Source organism: Leopardus geoffroyi, chromosome D1, assembly GCF_018350155.1.
Source record: "Leopardus geoffroyi isolate Oge1 chromosome D1, O.geoffroyi_Oge1_pat1.0, whole genome shotgun sequence".
NCBI lineage: Eukaryota > Metazoa > Chordata > Mammalia > Carnivora > Felidae > Leopardus > Leopardus geoffroyi.
The window spans coordinates 59910666-59922175 of record NC_059329.1 but is presented as its reverse complement, the minus strand read 5'-3'; the positions used below and the strand labels follow the sequence as shown (position 1 = coordinate 59922175).

The 11510-nt window shown below is 41.0% G+C and overlaps 1 protein-coding gene across 10 annotated transcripts in view; it reads left to right on the top strand.

Annotated features, from left to right (window-relative positions):
• The first annotated feature begins 166 nt into the window (after nucleotides 1–166).
• The window catches only part of NUP98 (nucleoporin 98 and 96 precursor), a 116666-nt gene continuing 105322 nt past the window's right edge, over nucleotides 167–11510 (top strand). For 4 of the 10 annotated variants that reach the window (XM_045484200.1, XM_045484196.1, XM_045484199.1 and 1 more), the window contains exon 1: nucleotides 167–461. The gene's annotated coding sequence lies outside the window, so the exon portion shown is untranslated. Of the gene's footprint in view, nucleotides 462–7490; nucleotides 7566–11510 lie in introns of all 10 variants that reach the window. The other 6 variants (XM_045484201.1, XM_045484195.1, XM_045484204.1 and 3 more) reach the window with 5 other exon arrangements.

The following is an 11510-nucleotide window of genomic DNA, read 5'->3' as shown; positions in this document are numbered from 1 at the left end:
CACAAGCCCACTTCGAGAGGGGCCCTGTATGACGTCACGACTCCTCCAGCCAATCTCGGCAGAGAGGGGCGGGACTCCATGTCCCTCCCATCGCCCCTCCCCGCTCCTCCCCGTAACTCCTCTGTCCCTCCTCTTCCCCCTCTCCTTTTCTCCCGAAGACCGCCCTCACGTTCGGTTTCAAAAGACTCGTTGCCCAATGAATAACAGGGCGGGCCTAGAGTGGCGGCGGCTTCTGCCAATGCTCAGACAGCGAGGGCGGAGCGTCGGGAGCGAGCCTCTGACGGCGGGCGGCGTGTGACGCAGTCGGGCCCTCTGCGCGCTGCGCCCGAAGCGGCGGTCGGTGGCGGTGGTGGTAGCGGCGGCGACGGTTTCGTGGCGGCCGCGCGCTGCTCTCTGAGCGGCGGGTGGTGGACGGGCCTAGGCCTTCACTCCTGACACCTCCCTTCCCCCACCGCACCGCGGTAAGTCGGGAGCCGGGGCGGTGGCGGCCCGGGACCGACAGGCTCCTCCTCTCCTCAGGGCGGGCGGGTGCGCGGGGCGTCCCAGGCCTCCTCGCCGAAGTCTCGCGCCCCGGCGCGCACCTACTGCCCTGAGGGAGGGGGCGGGGCCCGCGACCCTGCGGCCCCAAGGCCGGGCTCCTCAGGCGCTGGGAGGGAATCGATATCGGTGGAGTATGGGCCCCGGGGTCTCCAGTTGCAGCCTGCGCTGGAGGAGCGTCCGTGTATCTGGTGGTACTCATTCATTTGCCTGGCTGTGATTAGGTGGGCGGGCCCTTTGCGGGGGCCGCGTCTTAACTCCTTGACTAGGGTCTCCCCAGCACTTTCTTGACCGTAGTGTGGGATGGGCTTCAATTTGTCTTGGCTACTTCACGGCTTGCCAAGGTTTGCCCGAGGTTTAGGGTGGGTGCGTCAGGAGTTTGTTAGCTTTTTAAAACAATATCTGAGAATTAAGGTCGGTTTAGTGGAGTAAAAGGTTATTTTTTTGCCCTCCCACGTGTTCTTTGTAAAACTAGATGAGAAAGATGGGATATCTGGATTACTGTAGCCGGAAGGACCTTAGAAATTAAGCCAGTCCTCCTACGGTACGTCACTAGCAAGTTTTATAGATGGAGAAACTGAGGCCCAGAGAAGGGACGGGATTAGTGAATACCAGATCTGACTCAGTCTAGAAAATATTCTCGTGTATCACCCTCCTTGGGTGTTCCAGCCTCCCATTATTGGCGGCAGGGGTGGGGGGGCATTCGGTAGTTGGCAGCAGTCTTCAGTAGCGTTTCCGTTCTGGTTGCTACCAGGTCTGTTCATAGTAAGGCAGAAGCTTCATATGCGGTACCCTAACCTAAACTATGAGAACTCAAAAGTTGGTTAAAGAATGCCAATGATGTAACATATTGGAAGCGAATCGATAAGACTACATACATGTCTTTGGCTAGCTTCCTGTTTCAAATCTGAAATTTTTATTTGTATCAGCTGCTGGGGACTCAGAAGAGAGTCCAGTTAGTAACTCACAGAAGCATTGGAATAGAAAGCAAGAAATATAGACAAGGCTTAGAAAGAGAGGCAGCAGTTATTTTGTAGTTCTGGTACCTCGGAACTCTTGGTTCCTTTCTGGTACAGAATTCAAAGTATTGTAGTAGAGTAAGATGAGAAAATGAAACTGTGTTCGGAAGAGGAAACTAACTGGAAGAAAAGAGCAGTGATCATGATCTCTGACAGTCTTATAAATTCAGAAAAGTGCTGGTTAACTGGGTGACAGATGGTATGTTTACTTGGAGGAAGAAGTTAGGATATCAAAAAAAAAAAAAAAAACAACGTGGACAAATTGGAGGTACTGGGAAATACTTTGATAGAATTATTTTTTGACTCTTCATTAAGATTGGATGAAATTGAATTGAAAGTTGCCACTTTGGTCTATTTACATTGGTCAGATCATCACTTTGCTCTTGTTTAGATGACGAAGCAAAAACAAAACTAGTGGATAAGAGCAGAGGAGTAGTAGTTTAAACACTGAGATGTGAACCGTGTATTTTCTGTGACATTTTCTCAGTTCAAGCGTCACCCTCTTCTGGGAAGCCTTTCCTGGCATTCTGTCTCCTGTAAGCTTCCCTAACACTTATTTGATACTTCTATTTATAGCACAAATCATTTTGTATTTTAGCTGTTTATCTTAGACTGTGGTAAATATTTTTGTCTTTGTATTCAAGTTGCTTGGCACATAGTAGGCCAAGTAGTTTTTCCTTGAAGGGATAAACAAATATGGAGCAGTTAAACCTAAAAATAGTCTATAAAAAGACTGAGTATATGTGTGCTCCTGAAATATGGGGCCTAGATAAGACGACCCATACTGTTTGTATGTTACATGGTACTTTGGTATCTGACTTCATTCATGTCTACTAGCTCATAGATAGTTAAGAGCAAATAGAACTTTTAGGGAACCAAATTTACGGCTTGGAAGAAATTGGGTATTTTTTTGTGATATTGTGATATTTTTATTGTAGCAATAAACCTAGGAAGTAAGGGATAGTAGTTCTGATGTTTAATTTCCAATAGAGAGCACATTGTATTACATAGAGCATTGTAATTATGCAATTTGTTGAAAGGTTAGAAATAAATTAATTTAACAATATAAATATTAGAGGCAAGGCATGTAAACAACGGTTTTTGAGAATTTAGTGCATTTCTTTGGGTTTGGAATTGAACCTAAGTATTTGGCATCACATGTCTCTAGAGAAGATTTTTCATCCTGAACACTGTTGAAATTTTGGGCCAGATAATTCTTTTTGTCTGGGAGCTGTGTTGTGTATTGGTGGATAGTTAGCAGCATTCCCCACCTCTACCCATTAGATATCCATAATACCCCCTCCCCAAGTTGTAACAATTAAGAAGGTTTCTAAACATTGTTAGATGTCCACTGGGAAGCACAATTGCCTGGATTGGGAGATCACTGCTCTTGAGAATACATTACCAATATTTCAGTAAAGTCATACCTTTCTCTTACCTGGTGTATGCTTGTAAAGTCAGCTGTACAGATGCTTACGTTTTGTCAAACTGTCCTTGAAAACCCCTTAAATTGTCAAAATCTGGTATCAGGCAGCTGAAAAGCTGAGAGTCCTAGAGTAACTTTCTTTAGTTTCCTTTATTTCTGTGGTAGCCTCCCTTTCTCTGGGATAGAAATCAAGGTCTTTTTGAAAGGGGATAGGCCATTGGGTAAATAAAGCAATATCTAGTTCTCTTTTTGTGGAAGAGGGCAAAAGAGCTTGTAGTTGAATTGATGCGATTAAATGTGATGCTGTGGGATTCCATTATCTTTCATATTACTGATACTGATACATTTGATGTCATATGAATATGCATTGATCAGAAGTCTTGCCCTTTTGTACTGACACTGAATTGTCATATTGAAGAGTTTGTACTTAATTCAGTGTAATGCAGTTTTGTAGTAGAGAAATGAAAATTATTTCTTAAAATATAGCTCTAATTACCTAAGTCTGATACTGAGTGAGTTTAAGCTGGTGAGGAGTAGTGTAAATTGGAAGATGCCAAACTGGAATCTGGCAAATGAATTAGAAGGAGGGTGTAGGAATATTCTAGTACAGCAGTTCTCAAAATTTGAGGTCTTTGGACTCCTTTATACTTCTAAAAATTATTGAATACTCCAGAGAGGCTTTGTTTATATGGGTTATATCTACTCTTATTTACTGTACTAGAAAATTAAAATTAAAAAAAAATTTTTTTTAATATTTATTTATTTTTGAGAGAGAGAGACAAAGAGACAGAGAGACAGGGTGAGCGGGGAAGGGGCAGAGGGAGAGGGAGACACAGAATCCGAAGCAGGCTCCTTGTTCTGAGCTGTCAGCACAGAGCCTGACACTGGGCCTGAACTCCTGAGCTGTGAGATCATGACCTGAGCCAAAGTTGGACGCATAATCGACTGAGTTACCCAGGTACCCCATAGAAATTAAAAGTTTTAAAGATTTATTGACTTAAATAATCTCATTTGTTAACAATTTCATTTAAAAAATGAACCCCAAGAGTGGGGTTTTACATGTTTGTAAATCTCTTTGATGTCAGGCTTAATAGAGGACCACTGGATTTGCAGATCTTTTGCATTAGATAATTGATAAGTGGTTTTGGTTGAAGTATGTTAAGAAAATCCTGCCTCATACAGAAAAGGGTGGAAAAGGGAGGAATGTTTTAATAACCTTTTCAAGTAATTGTAGGTATTTTCCTTTGACACTATACTTAACACGTTTCTAAAGATTTGTTGCAATATGGAATCTGAAACCATATTATTGAACTTTTGTACAGTGTTACATTAAAATTCATTGGTCTGTCTTGTACTTTGAATGTTTACCATGCATGATTTTATGACTTCATACATTGATCATTTAGAAATTATTGGTTCACTGGGTTATGTACCTCTTCCAAATGTTGACAAATTTAATTATACAGTTGTTAACATTTCCACCCATCTCATCAGCTAAGTCTTTTAAGAATTGGGAAGTTGGCAAGCTCATAGTGGTAGACATAATTCTAATTTTTTGTTTCAAGTCTGAGTAACCATAGTTTATCGTTTATTCTCTGAAGTAAAAATGGTGTTTCATGAAAAAATCAGCTGGTTCAGCTTTCTACTCAGGTAATCACACAAGTGTTTTTCTTTGAGATAGCCCTTGTGTTTCCATTTACAAGAAGTGCTTTTGAGTATTTCCCATTTCATCTCAAAGAATAATCACGGAGTATTAAAAAGATGTGAGACACTTGGGTGGCTCAGTTGGTTAAGCATCTGACTTCATCTTTAGGTCATGATCTTGCGGTCCATGAGTTCCAACCCCGAGTTGGGCTCTGTGCTGACAGAGGAGCCTGGAGCCTCCTTCAGATTCTGTGTCTCTCTCTCTGCCTCTTCCCTGCTCGTGCTCTCTCTCTCAAAAATAAACATTAAAAAAAAAGAGAAAAAAATCCGACTCTTGATTTCGGCTCATGTCATGAACTTGAGATTTGTGGGATCTGGAGCCTGCTTGGATTATCTCTCTCCATCTCTCTCCGCCCCTCCCTCACTCATTCCCACACTCTTTCTCAAAATAAATAAACATTTTTTAAAAAGATGTGTGCCGAAATATCAAGAATTAATACAATCAGTTTTTACTGCTTCATCAAAGGCATTCAAGTGAAAGTGGATTTTTTGTGTGTGCTGTAAGTGGGTGGCAGTGAAGAATTTAGTGACTATTTTAGAGCTTGGGTCATTGTCCTGATTCATGCTCAGGTTCCAGCACGAAACAGCAGGTTTGTTTTAAATATTTTTTTCAATGTTTACTTATTTTTGAGGGGGGAGTGGAGAGAGAGAGACAGAGCACAAGCAGGGGAGGGGCACAGAGAGAGGGAGACCCACAGAATCTGAAGCAGGCTCCAGGCTCTGAGCTGTCAGCACAGAGCCTGACGTGGGGCTCAAACCACAAACCAGAAGATCATGACCTGAGCTGAAGTGAGATGCTTAACTGCTTAACTGACTGAGCCACCCAGGTGCCCCGGTTCCACCAGTTTTATATATCACTGGTTTTGCAACTCAGTGCTGAGGTTAGTACAGTTTAAAAAAAGAAAGTTAATGTTTTAGTATTATTATGAAAATAGTTTTGACTTCGTGGACATCCTCGAAGAGGTCTCAGAGCCTTTTAGGGGCCTTCAGACCTCACTTTCAGAACCATTAATCTACATTTGCAACAACATGGATGGAACTAGAGTGTATTATGCTAAGTGAAATTAGAGAAAGACAAATATCATATGACTTCACTCATATATGGAATTTAAGATACAAAACAGATGAACATAAGGGAAGGGAAGCAAAATTAATATAAAAACAGGGAGGAGGACAAAACAGACTCTAAAGTACAGAGAACAAACTGAGGGTGGCTGGAGGGGTTGTGGGGTGGGGGATGGGCTAAATGGGCAAGGGGCATTAAGGAAGACACTTGTTGGGATGAGCACTGGGTGTTACACATGGGGGATGAATCACTGAATTCTACTCCTGAAATCATTATTGCGATATATGCTAACTAACTTGGATGTAAATTTAAAAAAAAAAGAACCACTAATCTAGAAAGGACAATGATTTTTCACACTGGTTCCTACAGCTCTAAGCTTCTTTGAGAGGGCTCAGCTGGTAGGGTTCTACTGTACCTATTCTTTACTTCAGCTAGAGCAGCTTCTCCTTATGTCTGTTTTATGTACTGGGTTCCATAGCTAAAAATACTTAAAAGCCACTAATCAAAGGAAGAAAGAACTGAGTGAATTAGAACTTTTTCAGGAAGGGAACAGTTCATCCTCCATGAATGCATTTTGCAGTTATAATTGCTTCATACCTTGCTTCCACATGCTGCTTTGACACAGATTTCTGATATCTACACACCTAACCCTTCTTGGTGGATTAAGCTTCTTAGGAAGAAATAGGTGAATGGATTTGTAGATTAAAGGTGTCCTGTTGGGAATAAGACTAAGGATAAGGATGTGAGTTGAGTGGAAGAGAGTGAGTGATCAGAGTGACCTCTGTGTGTGTGTGTTGTGTGTGGAGGGGGTGTTTGTTTTTGTTGTTTACAGTGATATTTTATGGTTGTATTAAATGGTCAGTAGGCGACAGTGAAGTATTGGGAAATCATTTTATGTGTGGTTTGTTTTTTTTTTTTTTTTTCAACGTTTATTTATTTTTGGGACAGAGAGAGACAGAGCATGAACGGGGGAGGGGCAGAGAGAGAGAGAGAGAGAGAGAGAGAGAGAGAGACACAGAATCGGAAACAGGCTCCAGGCTCTGAGCCATCAGCCCAGAGCCTGACGCGGGGCTCGAACTCACGGACCGCGAGATCGTGACCTGGCTGAAGTCAGACGCCCAACCGACTGTGCCACCCAGGCGCCCCATGTGTGGTTTTTTAACGAGGCATTGAGCAGTCAAGGCTTAGAGGGAGGGGAAATTAATTTACACTTTAAGAATATTGTAAAATATATTTTGAAAAGCTAAAGAAAAACCTGCTTTTGGGGCCTCTGGCTGGTTCAGTCACTGGAGCACGTGTCTTTTGGGGTTATAAGTTCAAGTCTCATTTTGGGTGTAGCGATTACTTAAAAAAAAAAAAAAAACTCTACCTTTGAGACCTAGTTTGAGACCTTTTTGTCCTTTAGTGTAGGCCAGATAATCCCTATTGTTAAATTGTAGAAATTGAGGTCTAAGAGATTGAATATTATGACAAATACAGTTACACAGTAGCAAGTGGCAGGGTGGTTTAAATTCCTTTTTTAACTTTAAATTTTGAATTAATTTTAGATTTACAGAAAATTGCAAAGATAGTAGGTGGCAGAGAGTTTTAAATACAGATTTGTCTCACTCCAAAGCTAATGTACTCTTCACTACTTTATAAAATGAATGTTATGTTAAGAGGATGAAAAATGGTGCTCAGCACTGTGAAGAAAGGAGTTGTATTAGATAATATAGACTATTTTTTAATTAATTTACAGACTAATGGAAGATATTGAGCAAAATCCAGATGCTTTTTACTAGAGCGGCAAACAACTCGTACACTCAAGTGGCAGGTATGACAACAAATATATTGCATAACTAAAAGCAGCTGGGAGGTATTAGTTTGTAATTATGTAATCAGGTTTGGAAAGGGAGAGGGGTGGTGATATGTTTTCATACTGATAAGAGTCTGAAGGGTCTAATCTAGGACAGTGTGAAGTAGGTGAGGCTTGAATGGCAATTTTTATTTAAAAAATTTTTTAAGATTTTCTTTTTTTTAAGTAATTGCTACACCCACCATGGGGCTCAAACTTAACAACTCCGAGATCAAGAGTCACATGCTCTACTGACTGAACCAGCCAGGGACCCCTGAACAGCAATTTTTAGAAAAAAAAAAAAAGGGGGGGGGACATAGTTTTTAGGGGAGAAAACGAATGTTCTAATAAAAGGAATGACTTGATCTGGGATTGATCATAGGGATACAGTAAAACAAGAAGATAGCAGATGGTTTTGCTGGGATGTGATACTAGGTGATTAAGACTACGTCAACTTCTGGAATTCTAGCTAACTCTCCATCCTTCCTCTCCCATTCAAGGCAAAAGTGAACATTTTTCCTTTCAGTTTAACTCTGGATGATAATTCCCACCAGAATATTCTAGTATTTTTGTGAAGATTAGAAGAGAGGATAAATGAAAAAGTACTTTATAAACTGAGAAGTACTAGTTCATTCATCTAACAATTATTTATTGTTTTTGCTCTTTACTGAGTTTGGTACAAAGGAACTCAGTGAAGGGGAAAGGAAAAATTACTTCCCAGTTGTGTAACTTTCTGTTGTCAGAGAGCAGCAAGCTTGCTTAGTCATTCAGATGCCACTCAAAGTTGGCAATTGCTGGGTTGTAACCATGTTTTAGGGTCTGTCCACCACTTTTCTGAAAGACGACTAAGTTTTGTCATGCCCAGAGTTCACAAAGCTCATAAAAGTTGGAGATATGTCAGGTTATTAAGCTTTATTTGGGACAGTGGGGGAATACTGGACACTGATGTCTGTTATTAAAGCTGCCTCTTTCTTGTATCTGACAGTCTGAATTATTAATTAAAAGATGTAACAGAGAGAACAAAGTAAATTTAAGGGCATTGTCTTTTTCTGTATGGCACTATTTCATTTTAATTTTTTCTTTCCAAATATGTCTTACCCAAAAAAAACCCATAATGAGTGTAGATAAATCCATCCATGAAGTAGTTAATCTTTGGAGGAAAGTTCATCTAGGTGATATAAATTGTCAATCCATAAGAGTGATTACCTTTCTGATGACCAGAAATCTCACGTTTGCCAGAGAAGTGTCTCTTTCTCCTGATAGTGCTAGATCACAATTGCCAAATTTGGGGGTTATAGCTTCTTTATTTAATGAATGCAAAGTGATTTTTCCTTTTAGTTCATTGTCTAGGAGCTCTAGGCTCTGTATGCACAGCTAATAGTCAAAAGTAGCTTTGTGGAGGGGCGCCTGGGTGGCTTAGTGGGTTAAGCGTCTGACACTTGGTTTCTGCTCAGGTCATGATCTCACAGTTCCGTGAGATCGAGCCCTGTGTTGGGCTCTGCAATGGCAGCACGGAGCCTGCTTGGGATTCTCTCCACCCCCACCCCCCCACCCCTCTCTCAGTCCCTCCCCCACCTTGTGTGCATGCTCTCTCAAAATAAAAAAAGTAGCTTTGTGGAGTCAAAAATAGCTTTGTGGTCCTTGGCAAGTGACTTCTTGTGCCTCAATTTCACCACTGTAAAATATGGATAAAAATACCTACCTCTTTGGATTCTTGGGAGGTTTATGTGAGATAATTCGTTATTTATTTGTTTGTTTATTTTTTGAGAGAGGGTGCAAGCAGGGGAGAAAGGGAGAGAAAGAGAAATTTCTAGGGAGGCTCCACGCTCAGCTCAGAGCCCAACACAGGGCTTAATCCCACGATCCTAGGATCATGACATGAGCTGAAATCAAGAGTCAGACGCTTAACCAATGAGCCACCCGGGCACCCCCTTACTTTTATTTTTTTAATGGAAAAATAGAGTTAGTGCAGATATCTGTCTACGTCATCTAGATCTTTTGTTGTTGCTTTAATAGAGGAAATAAACATGATGGAAAAGTTTGGGTCCTCCAAATTTTCTGCCCCATGTCTCATTTACCTTCCTTTCTCTAGAGGCAACCACTTTAATGTATTTTTTCTAGTCTCCCTCTTTACTTTGACTATGTATATACATATCCATAAATAACAGTGTATTGTTTTTTCTATTGTACGTAAGCTGCCAAGTGTATCTTTTTGCAGTTTGCTTTTTTCATTAAGCATCTTTTCCTTGAAATAACTCTCATAGGGGTAACTTTGTCCAAATGTTCTGGTGGTGTCCTATTCTTGATATACCATATTCTGGGTACGTATGTAGTGGAGTGCTCTGGTTTATTCCTTTAGTTGGGTAATTTAAGGTTAATTACATCACTACCTAATGAACTGATAAGTACATTATATGTTTATGCTGATCAGTATATTATATGCTTATCATATGAGGGAAGCTGGCCTTTGATATTAAAATAAAAGGCCAGATAAGATAGGTACACAAATACCCATTCTTAACCTGTGTACCTTATTTATCTGGTGCTCATTTCCCCTCTTTCTAATTCCCTATGGTCCAGTTCAGATTCTAAATACCCACAAATTTTCCCTCACATTTCCTGCTCAGATTCTGACCTAATTTAAAAAAAAAAATTTTTTTTTTCAACGTTTATTTATTTTTGGGACAGAGAGAGACAGAGCATGAACGGGGGAGGGGCAGAGAGAGAGGGAGACACAGAATCGGAAACAGGCTCCAGGCTCTGAGCCATCAGCCCAGAGCCTGACGCGGGGCTCGAACTCACAGACCGCGAGATCGTGACCTGGCTGAAGTCGGACGCTTAACCGACTGCGCCACCCAGGCGCCCTCAGATTCTGACCTAATTTTGACGACTTGTGCTTCTTGGCACTTACCTGATCTTCCAGTTTTAAATGTGTGGGTCCTTTCACAGGTTATATCAGAAGTTACAAACTCAAAATCTGTTGAGGCCAGGCAGCTGATGGAAATAAGTGATGTTGGGTAGGTATTGTGGCACATTGGAGATTAAAGATTCTATGGCTCTTACCAAAGGGGACATTTGCTACTAAAACTCCAGGCTATTATTGGATGATTACAGTTCTAGTTTGCTTAATCATTAGGTTTTTTTATGAGAGGCCCAAAATCTATTTTTCTGCCATAGCCCTGTTTTAAATGTTATCAGCTAGTTTGAGCTAATGTATACATACACACACAAACATTTCTATATACATGCATACTTAGGTATATGTGAAATATGCCATATTTATAACAGGTCAAACAAAGAATTGTCTGCCAGTCGTATCCAGCCTTTTGTGATTGCTTCCTTTTTGCAACCTCTTAATTAAATGACAGATTCTACCAAGAATCTTCCCTTCCATGGCTTTCTTTTGTTGTGAGAATTCATGAAACATGATTTTAAGTTAGAAGTTACTTCTAAAGTACCTTGATCATTCAGCCTGTGCTTAAAAAACACTAGAGGCACCTGGGTGGCCCAGTGGGTTAAGAGTCTGACTTCAGCTCAGGTCATGATCTCATGGTTCGTGAGTTCGAGCCCTGCATCCGGCTCACTACTGTCAGTCTGTTGGCGCAGAATCCGCTTTGGATCCTCATCTCCCTCTCTCTTCCCCTCCCCCTCTTGTGTTCTCTCTCTTAAAAACAAAACACAACATAAAAAACACTTAAGTGGTGATTGTCATTAATTTAGAAAATGAGTACAGTTTACCCTTGAACAAGCGTTTTAACTGCACATGTCCACTTACATGTGGCATTATTTCAATAAATATGAGAGAGTACTGTAAATGTATTTTCTCTTATGACTTTAACATTTTCTTTTCCCTAGCTCACTTTACTATAAGAATGCAGTAAGTATGGGCGCCTGGGGGACTGAGTCAGTTAAGCATCTGACTCT